Consider the following 12,907-nt stretch of genomic DNA (forward strand, 5'->3'; position numbering starts at 1 on the left):
TTGTTGGTCCATGTTTATGAGGCTGAGAATAAAAGATCCAGAAATGTTCCAGACGCACAAAAAGCTTATTTCTGATTTTGTGCAAATTGTTCACAATGTTGTGTACAGATTTGTTTACATCCCCGTTAAGTGAGGGGCATTTCTCCTTTGCCAAGATAATCCAAATACAACCCTGACAGGTGTGGCATATCAAGAAGCTGATTAAACGCATGATCATTTATCAGCTTTGCACATCTGGATTTGGGGATTTTCTCAAGCTCTGTTAAGTTAAAATGGGGAGCAGCGGTGAACAGCAATCTTCAAGTCTTTCCACAGATTTTCAATGGGATTCAAGTCTGGGTTTTGGCAAGGCCACTCAAGGACTTTCACATTCTTGTTCTGAAGCCATTCCAGCGTTACTTTGGCTGTGTGCTTGGGGTCAATGTCCTGTTGGAATGTAAATCTTCACCCCCCCCAGTCTAAGGTCATTGGTGCTCTGAAGCAGGTTCTCTTCAAGGATTTGCCTCTATTTGGGTCCGTTCATTGTTCCCTCTATCCTTACTAGTCTCCCAGTCCCTACTGCTGAAAAGCATCCCCATAGCATGATGCTGCCTCCACCATGCTTCACGGTAGGGATGGTGTTAGACGGGTGATGAGCTGTGCCTGGTTTACTCCAGACATTGCGCTTTGCATTCAAGCCAAGAGCTATATTTTAGTCTCATCAGACCACAGAATGTTTTGCCTTATGTTCTCAGTCCATCACGTGCCTTTTTGCAAACTCCAGGTGTACTGTCACGTGCCTTTTTCTCAGGAGTGGATTTCGTCTGGCCACTCGCCCATAAAGCCCAGATTGGTGACGTGGTGTAGAGACTGTTATCCTMCTGGCAGGTTCTCCCATCTCAGCCAAGGAACTCTGTAGTTCTGTCAGAGTGGTCATTGGGTTCTTGGTCACCTCCCTGACCAAGATCCTTCTTGCCCCGGTTGCTCAGTTTGATTGGACGGCCAGCTCTAGGCAGAGTCTGGGTAGTTCCATATCTTTTCCATTTCCCAATGATGGAAACCACTGTTCTCTTGAAACGTTTTTCAAAACAATACAAAATAGTTTTATACCCTTCCCCAGATATATGCCTCATCACAATTATCTCAGAGATCTACAGCCAGTTCCTTGGACTTCCTGGTATAGTTTCATATACAGTGGGGAGAACAAGTTGTGTACAACAATAATACTTATGTCATGCAATAAAATGCAAATTAATTACTTAAAAATCATACAATGTGATTTTCTGGATTTTTGTTTTAGATTCCGTCTCTCACAGTTGAAGTGTACCTATGATAAAAATTACAGTCCTCTACATGCTTTGTAAGTAGGAAACCCAGCAAAATCGGCAGTGTATCAAAAACTTGTTCTCCCCACTGTATGTATGTATGTATGTATCGTCTGTATGTAGTATGTATGTATGTATATTATATATATATATAATATATATAAGTTTCTGCTCTGACATCCATATGTTTGGACCTTTATACAGTACTTAGAAAGTATTCCTACTTTGACTTGTTCTACATTTTGTTTTGTTACAGCTTGAATTTAAAATGGATTCAAATTGAGATGTTGTGTCACTGGTCCTACACACACAATACCCCATAATGACATCACAATACCCCATAATGACATCACAATACCCCATAATGACAAAGTGGAATTATGTCTTTAGATTATTTTTWATTTTTTTAAACAAATTAATTAAATATGAAAAGCTGAACTTGTCTCGAGTCAATAAGTATTGAACCCCTAGACTAAAATAAAAAGTAATAATAAAAAGTAACACAATAAGAATAATAATCATGGGGCTATATACAGGGGGTACCGGTACCGAGTCAGTGTGCAGTGGTTTTGGTCCTCTCAGTTGCCGGAGAGGAAGGAAACTGCTCAGGGATTTTACTAAAGTAAAAACATGTGGCAAAGAAATTAACTTTATGTCTTGAATACAAAGCGTTATGCTTGGGGAAAATCCAACACAACACATCACTGAGTATCACTCTTCATATTTTCAAGCATGGTGGTGGCTGCATCATGTTATGGGTATGCTTGTCATTGACAGGGACTAGGGAGTTTTTGGGGATAAAAAGAAACAGAATAGAACTAAGCACAGTCAAAACCTAGAGGAAAACCTGGTTCAGTCTGCTTTCCAACATACACTGGGAGATTAAAACACAAGGCCAAATCTACACTGGAGTTGCTTACCTAGTTACAGTTTTGACTTAAAAATCGGCATGAAAATCTATGACAAGACTTGAAAATGTCTGTCTAGCAATGATCAACAACCAACTTGACAAGAGCTTGAATAATTTTTTTAAGATGTTAAAATATTGTACAATCCAGGTGTGCAAAGCTCTTAGAGCATTACCCAGAAAGAATCACAGCTATAATCGCTGCCAAAGGTGAATATAACATGTATTGACTCAAGGGTGCAAATACTTATGTAAATTAGATATTTCTGTATTTCATTTTCAATACATTTGAAAAAAAAWTWAAAAACATGTTTTCACTTTGTCATTATGGGGTATTGTGATGTCATTATGGGGTATTGTGATGTCATTACGAAGTATTGTGATGTCATTTTGGGGTATTGTGATGTCATTATGGGTGAGGGGGAAAAAATCTATGTAATCCATTTTGAATTCAGGCTATAACACTACAATGTGGAATAAGTCCAGGGGGATGAATACTTTCAGAAGGCAGTGTAAGGGTTGAATTTAAATTCTGTGACCTACGCAATGATGGTCTTGATGACAATGTCCTTAATCTCCTCCCAGATCAGCGTAGTGTCAACTCCCTTCGAGCCTAGGTAGTGCCACAGTGCCTTCAGAGCCCTGACACACACACACACACACACCACACACACACACACACACACAAACAACACACACACCACACACACACACACACACCACACCAACACACCACACACCACACACACACACACACACACACACACACACACACATCATTAGTCCATCTGTCCAATGAAAAAGCCTTGTGACATGCTAACATAAAACACATCCCATCCTTGCTCTCACCACTTGTGTCCCTGGCAGGTCTTGTCACTGTCAATTTCTGATAGTCTGAGTTCTTCTTGTTGACGCCTGTTCAGTGGTCAGGTGCATGAACTTGTTGCTACAGGCTTTTCACAGAAGAGGAATACCCTACAGCCACAAACCACCCAAAATCCAGTTTATAAGCATTATAACCTTTCCCGCTTTAACTGAAGTCACAACCAAAACTGTATTATCAAAAGATGGAGATGACGTCGAAACAGGGTCAGGTGACGTACTTGACCGCTGGCGAACCGGACGAGTCCGTCTTGAAGATGTAAACAGGAGCGGTTCGTAAGACGTCACGTACACATAGATACGCAGGTCAAACTTATTCCCACTGATGAGGTAGGGCTTATGGAGATACCTGAGATACAACAAAACAACGTTAGGAAAAAATCTTGAGACAATATTACGTTTGCTTATTCATAATCCTGTCCAGTTAGTTCCCCAATGGGCACCAGGCTGGCAAGACAACACAAAAACCAAAACCAAAAAAAAAAAAAAAAAAGACCAGCTAAAAAAAAAACAAGAGAACAAACAAACAAAGAGATCTGGGACCAGGCTACAATCATATTCACACTAGCCTGGTCCCAATGGGCAGCGAGGCTGCAAGACAACACAAAGAGATCTGGGACCAGGCTACAATCATATTCACACTAGCCTGTCCCAATGTTGGCGCCGAGGCTGGCAAGACACACAAACCAGATCTGGGAACCAGGCTACAGATCCATAGTTCACACTAGGCCTGGTCCCAATGGCCGAGGCTGGCAAGACAAACACCAAAGAGATCTGGACCAGGCTACCAATCATATTCCACACTAGCCTGGTCCCAATGGGCCGAGCTGGCAAAAACACAAAGAGATCTGGGACCAGGCTACAATCATATTCACACTAGCCTGGTCCAATGGGCCGAGGCTGGCCAAGACAACACAAAGAGATCTGGACCAGGCTACAATCATATTCACACTAGCTGGTCCCAATGGGCCGAGGCTGGCAACAACACAACAAAGAGATCTGGGACCAGGCTCAATCATATTCACACTAGCCTGGTCCCAATGGGCCGAGCTGGCAAGACAACAACAAAGAGATTGGGACTAGGCTAAATTCATATTCACACTAGCCTGGTCCCAATTGGGCCGAGGCTGGCAAGACAACAACAAACGAGATCTGGGACCAGGCTTACAATCATATTCACAGTAGCCTGGTCCCAATGGGCCGAGGCTGCAAGACAACACCAAAGAGATCTGGGACCAGGCTACAATCATATTCACACTAAAGAAATGGTTTCCATATCGAAGGCGGCGACCACACAGCCGGAACGTACTTCGTGCACCAGGGCGAGGTTGGTCTCTTCCGTTGGCAATCTGACTCGCACTTGTGCAAATAACCTGGGGATCCCAATAACCCCGAAGCAGACGCAGGGCTACAGGAGGAGAGAGAGAGAGAGGGAAGGAATTATTTCCACCACCCGACGGGAGCAAGACGTCAGGCCTACAGGAGAGAGGCACACAGAGGAGAATAGAGGCGGAATACACCCAATACGAGATCCGCGGATTACATTATTACTATGATCATATACACTTGAACAAGACTAAAAGCTTGTCTCAACTTACATACACGTACTAATAAACATCCCAATTCATCCCCTTCAGAAGACACACCAAGGCTATGTCCCCAATTCCACCTCCATTTCCCTATATAGTGCACTACTTTAGAACCAGAGCCCTATTCCCTATATAAGTGCACTACTTTAGACCAGGAGCCCTATGGAACCCTATTCCCTATATAGTGCACTACTTTAGACGAGAGCCCTATGGCACCCTATTCCCTTATATAGTGCACTACTTTAGACCAGAGCCCTATGGCCACCTTTCCCTAATAGTTGCACTACTTTTGTCTATTTCAGACCACAGCCTCAATTTTAAGTCTACTATCAGCCTACCGGGTTGATGATCCATTTCTGCCCTACCACTGTCCTCCCAGGCCTTCTTCAGCAGCTTGACGTCCTGAAGGAAGAACGAAGGAGCGAGGAGAAGAAACTGAAACTCCCTTCTTACCAAAACTGAGCCGCATCTTAGACAGTTCCTCCACAGACGGTCCTTACGACCGATCTGGAACGAGCCGGGGAAAGTGAGCTTCAACTGAAAAGGAGACAGACAGAGTGAACAGAGACAACGAACGAAAGAGCGAGAGAGACAACCGACGAGAGAATTAACAAAAAAAAACAGAGCAAACTAGAATGCTATTTGGCCCTAAAGCAGATTACCTGACCACTTGACTGAAACCCAAACTTAAGGAAGCTTTGACTTAGTACAGACTTAATGAGCATTAGCCTTCGCTATTGAGAAAGGCCGCCCGAAGGCAGACATGGCTCTCAAGAGAAGACAGGCTATGTGCTCACTGCCCACAAAATGAGGTGGAAACTGAGCTGCACTTCCTAACTCCCTCCCCAATGTATGACCATATTAGAGGAGACATATTTCCCTCAGATTAACACAGACCCACAAAAGAATTTGAAAACAAATCCAATTTTGATAGAACTCACCCAATATTCACTGGAGAAATCCCACAGTGTGCCATCACAGCAGCAAGATGTGTGACCTGGCTCACTCATTACAATAGACGACCCCCAGTGGTGGCACCAAATAACCATGTTTTAGCAGCGTCACATAACAGAAATARATTTGAATCTTCCAAATCTTCCTTCCTTTCTTTATTAAAGGAATCAAATAGAGACCAGTGAGATGCTTTTCAATGAACAAAGATGTTACATCTAACAAGTAGAAATGCAGGATTCAAGACATATTTTTTTGACATGCAAGCTAATCAAGTGATTGTCATTCATTTTTGTCTGACAATTAGGCTATTTATTTATTAAATGTTTTGTTCAAAATAGATGAATTCAATGATTTACATATACACACACTAGACTGATATTTTTATTTATTTATTATTTTATTTATTTATTTTATTTTTTATTATTATTTTTATGTATTTATTTTTAGATGTTTTTATTTCACCTTTATTTAAACTAGGCAAGTCAGTTAAGAACAAATTCTTTATTTTACAATGACGTCCTACTCCGGTAAAAACCCGGACGGCGCTGTGTGCCGCCCTATGGGGACACACAATCACGGCCGGATGTGATACAGCCTGGATTTGAACCAGGTACTATAGTGACGCCTCTTTCACTGAGCCTTAGAGACGGCTGCGCCACTCGGGAGCCCAGCTAACATAAACCCTTATACATATACAGGCCGACATCAAATTAGTGCCTGAGGAAGCTATACGATGCACAACTTGGTGTGCTTGGAGTTCAATAATGATCCTTTAGACAGATTTATACCTACAGAAAGCTGAGACTATCTTCTCTTGAAATGCATTTTTTAAATGTTATACAATTGTTACGGGGGGGGGGGGGTCGAGTGGCTCACTCATTACAATAGACGACCCCCAGTGAAACAGGAAGACACAGCGGCAGACACTTACAGGAATCATGAGGACAATGTACTTGACTGTTTTAGGTGACCAGGTAGAATATCCAGCTCAAACCAGTGCGACCAATGTGGGAGTAAATGGTACATATTAGGGACAGATATACATGTGTACATCAGACCACAGGAGGAGAAGGTCGACACATAGACGTATAGGACAGCTGGACACACTAATGTTAGAAGGGACACATCGTCTGCTGATCCTAAATAAGGGCAAACATACCAAAGAGCACACCAAGCTAAACATAAGTACAAAGGCCAAAGACAGAGGCCCATAGGATAGATGGACATATATTATTTTTAGGACAAGAAGGCTGGTGCTCTTGTCTAGCCTGGTCCTATATCGGTTTGTGCTGTCTACAGCCCTGGGCTGTCAGTCAGTTTCTTCTCCGGAAATTTAATAAGTATCAGAAAAACCTATTCTTAATTGAAAAGGGAGGCTTTAGGTCTCATTTGGGCTTTACAAGCACTTCGAGTCTATGTTGGTTCTGGTTTGACCCCGTTAACTGTGTTCACTGACCACAACCCACTGGTTTCTGAGGTCCCTGCAAAACCCCAACCAGCGCCTGATGCGTTGGGCTTGTTCTTGCAACCATTCAACCTTGATATTTAGGCACATTAAAGGTAAGGATAAAATCATTGCTGATGCTCTGTCCGTGCTCCTTTAACCTAGCTGTGTACCTTTTCTCGTTGACCCCTACGGGCTGTCTGTGCCTCTTTTCTCTTAAATTGCTCCCCAGGTACCAGGGCTGCCGAGTTTGAGGGCGGACAGTCGGCTGGGGGACACGGGCTACTGCTAGAGCGGGATTGTTTTTTTTGTTTGTTTTTTTTGTTTTTGGGGAAATTTGAATTATTTTGAATATGTTGGAGGAAGTTGGGTTGAGGGTGGGACCCTCATTTAAGGAGGGGGGTGTCACGGCTCCTCCTCTGCAGTGCAGGGGGCGTTCCTCCTGCAGGCAGAGGAGGGTCGTGAGGTGATTGAGCCACCTGGGCTCAGTGGTATAAAAGCTGTCACTAATCACTTCTCTCTCTCTCTCTCTGCTCCTCCAGGTATGCTCATGATTTGTTTGTTCCTTTGTAGTTTTGCATAGTTTTCACTCAGTCATGTTCACACACACATATCACGCATCCATGCACTTTACATACACCTTACATCATGATACTTCCACACCTCATTCCTTTTTCTTAGTTTAAGTTAATAGTTTGTTTATAATAAAGAACACTTTTAAATTGGCCTATACCTGTTTGTTCGTGTCCCCTCATTTTTGTCACAGGCTATGAGCGCGCTTGTACAGTGTGTTACTGTGTGTTCTAATGCCACTGTGTGTTACTGTGTGTTCTAATGCCACTTGTGTTACTGTGTGTTCCAGTGTGTTCTAATGCCACTGTGTGCCACTTGTGTTCCAGTGTGTTACTGTGTGTTACTGTGTGTTACTGGTGTGTTACTGTGTGTTACTGTTGTGTTACTTGTGGTTTACTGTGTGTTCTAATGCCACTGTGTGTTACTGTGTGTTCTAATGCCACTGTGTGTTACTGTGTGTTCTAATGTCACTGTGTGTTACTGTGTGTTATAATGCCCACTGTGGTACTGGTGTTCTAATGTCACTGTGTGTTACTGTGTTTCTAATGTCACTGTGTGTTACTGTGTGTTCTAATGTCACTGTGTGTTACTGTGTGTTCATTAATGCCACTTGTGTTACTGTGTGTTCTAATGTCACTGTGTGTACTGTGTGTTCTAATGCACTGTGTGTTACTGTGTGTTCTAATGCCACTGTGTGTTACTGTGTGTGTTACTGTGTGTTCTAATTGCCACTGTGTGTTACTGTGTGGTTCTAATGCCACTGTGGGTGTTACTGTGTGTTCTAATGCCACTGTGTGTTACTGTGTGTCTAATGCCACTGTGTGTTACTGTGTGTTCTAATGTCTCTGTGTGATATGTGTGTTCTAATGCCACTGTGTGTTACTGTGTGTTCTAATGCCACTGTGTGTTACTGTGTGTTACTGTGTGTTTAATGCCACTGTGTGTTACTGTGTGTTCTAATGTCACTGTGTGTTACTATGTGTGGTTCTAATGCCACTGTGTGTTGATTCCACTGTTGTTACTGTGTGTGTCTAATGCACTTGTGTTTTACTGTGTGTTAATCACGTTGTGAACTGCGTGTTACAGTGTGTTACTGCGTGTTACAGTGTGTTACTGCGTGGTACAGTGTGGTACTGTGTTAGTGTGTTACAGTGTGTTACTGTGTGTTCTAATGCCCACTGTGTGTTACTGTGTGTTCTAATGCCACTGTGTGTTACTGTGTGTTCCAGTGGGTTCTAATGCCACTGTGTGCCACGTGTGTTCCAGTGTGTTCCAGTGTGTTACTGTGTGTTACTGTGTGGTACTGTGTGTTACTGGTGTTACGTGTTGTTACTGTGTGTTACTGTGTGTTCTAATGCCACTGTGTGTTACTGTGTGTTCTAATGCCACTGTGTGTTACTGTGTATTCTTAATGCCACTGTGTGTTACTGTGTTTTCTAATGCCACTGTGTGTTACTTGTTTCTAATGCCACTGTGTGTTACTGTGTGTTCTAATGGCACTGTGTGTTACTGTTGTTCCAGTGTAGCAGATGAGGAGCAGATGAGCCCTGAGTTAGAGGAAGGTGAAGCCTGCTCTGATTCCAGCATGTTCCCCCTCATCCCCCCACGCTGTACTTCAGCACTGCCAACCAGAGAGGTAGGACACCCCTTTCACTGTGTTTTATAATGGTAGACTGACACCCTATTCCCCATGTAGTGCACTACTGTAGAGAGGTAGGACACCCCTCACTGTGTTTTATAATGGTAGACTGACACCCTATTCCCTATGTAGTGCACTACTGTAGAGAGGTAGGACACCCCTTCACTGTGTTTTATATGGTAGACTGACACCCTATTCCCTCATGTTAGTGCACTACTGTAGAGAAGTAGGACACCCCTTCACTGTGTTTTATAATGGTAGACTGACACCCTATTCCCTATGTAGTGCACTACTGTAAGATGTAAGACACTGCTTTACGGTGTTGACAACGGTACACATGTTGAGATCAGAAGCCTAACATTGGTGTACAACTTCCTCATCCTCCATGTAGAGATTGCTGCCCTCTAGTCCTATGGTACTGTAGTCCTAGTTGTAGGCTGTGTTGTATTGTCCTGTAGTCCTAGTTGTAGCTGTGTTATTGTGTAGTGTACTGTTTACTGGTGTAGTTGTAGCTGTGTTACTGTGTAGTTGTAGCTGTGTTGTTTACTGTGTAGTTGTAGCTGTGTTATGTGTAGTGTAGCTTGTTACGTGTATTGTAGCTGTGTTACTGTGTAGTTGTAGCTGTGTTACTGTGTAGTTGTAGCTGTGTTACTGTGTTAGTTGTAGCTGTGTTACTGTGTAGTTGTAGCTGTGTGTTATTGTGTAGTTGTAGCTGTGTGTTATTGTGTAGCTGTGTGTTATTGTGTAGTTGTAGCTGTGTGGTTATTGTGTAGCTGTGTGTTATTGTGTGCTTGTTATTGTGTGCTGTGTGTTATTGTGTAGTTGTAACTGGTGTTATTGTGTAGCTGTGTGTTATTGGTAGTGTAGCTGTGGTTTGTTATTGTGTAGTTGTAGCTAGTGTTATTGTGTAGTTGTAGCTGTGTGTTATTGTGTAGTTGTAGCTGTGTGTTAGTATGTGTAGTTGTAACTGTGTTATTGTGTAGCTGTGTGTTATTGTGTTATTTGTGTTGTAGTGTGTTATTGTGTAGCTGTGTGTTATTTGTGTTGTAACTGTGTGTTATTGTGTAGCTGTGTGTTATTGTGTAGTTGTAGCTGTGGTGTTATGTGTAGCTGTGTGTTATTGTGTGTTGTAGCTGTGTGTTATTGTGTAGCTGTGTGTTAGTTGTAGTTGTAACTGTGTTATTGTGTAGCTGGGTGTTATTGTAAGTCGCTCTGGATAAGAGTGTCTGCTAAATGACTTAAATGTAAATGTTATTGTGTAGCTGTAGCTGTGTGGTTATTGTGTAGTTGTAACTGTGTGTATTTTGTAGCTGGGTGTTATTGTGTAGTTGTAGCCTGTGGTTATTGTGCAGTGTAACTGTGTTATGTGTAGTTGTAGCTGTGTTATTGTGTAGTTGTAGCGTGTTATTGTGTAGTTGTAGCTGTGGTATGTGTAGTTGTAGCTGTGGTATTGTGGTAGTTGTAGCTGTGGTATTGTGTAGTTGTAGCTGTGGTATTGTCCTAGTTGTAGCTGTGTAGTGTAGTTGTAGCTGTGGTATTGTGTATTTGCAGCTGTGTTATTGTGTAGTTGCAGCTGTGGTATTGTGTAGTTGCAGCTATGGTATTGTGTAGTTGCAGCTATGGTATTGTGTAGCGTTGTTATGTGTAGTTGTAGCTGTTATTGTGTGTTGTACTGTGTTATGTGATTGAGCTGTGGTATTGTGTAGTTGTAGCTGTGGTATTGTGTAGTTGTAGGCTGTGGTATTGTGTAGTTTGTAGCTGTGGTATTGTCCTAGTTGTAGCTGTGTAGTTGAAGTTGTAGCTGTGGTATTGTGTAGTTGCAGCTGTATCGTGGAGTTGCAGCTGTGGTATTGTGTAGTTGCAGCTGTGTATTGCTGTAGCTGTGTTTGTGTAGTTGTAGCTGTGGTATTGTGTAGCTGTATTGTTTAGTTGTAGCTGTGGTATTGTGTAGTTGTAGCTGTGTATTGTGTAGATGTAGCTGTATGTGTAGTTGTAGCTGTGGATTGTGTTGTTGTAGCAGTGGTATTGTGTAGCGTTGTGTAGTTGATGTGATTGTGTAGTTGTAGCTGTGGGATTGTGTAGCTGTATTGTGTAGTTGTGTAGCTGTGGTATTGGTAGATGTAGCTGTATTGTGTAGTTGTAGCTGTGGATTGTGTAGTTGTAGCTTGTGGTATTGTGTAGCTGGTTATTGTGTAGTTGTAGCTGTGGTATTGTGTAGCTGTGTTTATGTGTAGTTGTAGCGTGGGTATTTGTAGTTGTAGCGTGGTATTGTGTAGTTGTAGCTGTGGTATTGTGTAGTTTAGCTGTTATTGTGTATTGTAGTGGTATTGTGTATGTAGTGTGGTATTGTGTAGATTGTAGCTGTGGTTTGTGTAGTTTGTAGCTGTGCTATTGTGTAGTTGTAGCTGTGGTATTGTGTAGTTGTAGCTGTGTATTGTGTAGTTGAGCGGTATTGTGTAGTGTAGCTGTGTGTAGTGTAGCGGATTGTGTAGTTTGTACCGGTATTGTGTAGTTGTAGCTGTGGTATTGTGTAGTTGTAGCGTGGTATGTGTAGTTTGTAGCTGTGGTATTGTGTAGTTGTAGCGGTAGTGTAGTTGTAGTCGGTAGGTATTGGTAGTGTAGCTGTGGTATGTGTAGTTGTAGCTGTGGTATTGTGTAGTTGTAAGCTGTGGTATTGTGTAGTTGTAGCTGTGTATTGTGTGTTGCAGCTGTATTGTGTAGTTGTAGCTGTGGTATTGTGTAGATGTAGCTGTGGTATTGTGTAGATGTAGCTGTGGTATTGTGTAGTTGCAGCCGTATTGTGTAGTTGCAGCTGTATGTTGTGTAGTTGTAGCTGTGGTAGTTGTAGTGCAGCTGTATTGTGTAGTTGTAGCTGTGTATTGTGTAGTTGCAGCTGTATTGTGTAGTTGTAGCTGTGGTATTGTGTAGTTACAGCTGTATTGTGGTTGTAGCTGTGGATTGTGTAGTTGCAGCTGTATTGTGTAGTTGTAGCTGTGGTATTGTGTAGTTGCAGCTTATTGTTGTAGTTGTAGCTGTGTATGTGTAGTTGCAGCTGTATGTGTAGTTGTAGCTGTGGTATTGTGTTTTCAGTGGAGTCCCTGCCACCTGAACAGAGGAAGCTTCTTCAAATGGAAGATGAGCACTGTGACTGCCACTGTGGTCAAACACACCATCGCCAGGTCACACTTCAAAGTCACTCAGAGTGAGTTTACTTCTTCTTTATACTCCTCGAACTTGTTTTTTACTTCTTACCTATTGAATTAGACAAAAATCCATTTGTGTTGAATTTGTGTGAAATGAAACATTGAAACAATGTATTGTTGTTGCAGATAGTCATGATTGGCTTGGCTGCTGGGTCACCATATGAAATCGCCTGGATTCAGGCCATCAGGATACCAAAGGTAAGAGGAGGCAGGACTGGACAAAAACTAGCGTGGTCCCACGTCTGTTTGTCCCAGCACAAACGATATAGTACCAGGCTAGACAAGAGCAGCAACCCAGGGCTGTAGACAGCACAAACCGATATGGGACCAGGCTAGACAAGGCAGTAGCCAGCTGTAGACGCAAACCGATATAGGACCAGGCTAGACAAGAGCAGTAGCCCAGGGCTGTAGA

At 42.5% G+C, this 12,907-nt stretch overlaps 1 long non-coding RNA gene and 1 pseudogene across 1 annotated transcript; one reads left to right on the forward strand and one right to left on the reverse strand.

Moving 5' to 3' along the window:
• The window catches only part of LOC112078168 (uncharacterized), a 12,380-nt pseudogene extending 6,688 nt beyond the window's left edge, over positions 1-5,692 (reverse strand).
• A 3,459-nt stretch (positions 5,693-9,151) lies between these two features.
• LOC139026642 (uncharacterized) lies at positions 9,152-12,684 on the forward strand. Its single transcript, XR_011478498.1, has 3 exons — positions 9,152-9,289; positions 12,383-12,494; positions 12,622-12,684. It is a non-coding gene; the product is annotated as an uncharacterized lncRNA (long non-coding RNA).
• Positions 12,685-12,907: the final 223 nt, after the last annotated feature.

This window comes from Salvelinus sp. IW2-2015, unplaced genomic scaffold, assembly GCF_002910315.2.
Source record: "Salvelinus sp. IW2-2015 unplaced genomic scaffold, ASM291031v2 Un_scaffold5351, whole genome shotgun sequence".
Taxonomy (NCBI): Eukaryota; Metazoa; Chordata; class Actinopteri; order Salmoniformes; family Salmonidae; genus Salvelinus; species Salvelinus sp. IW2-2015.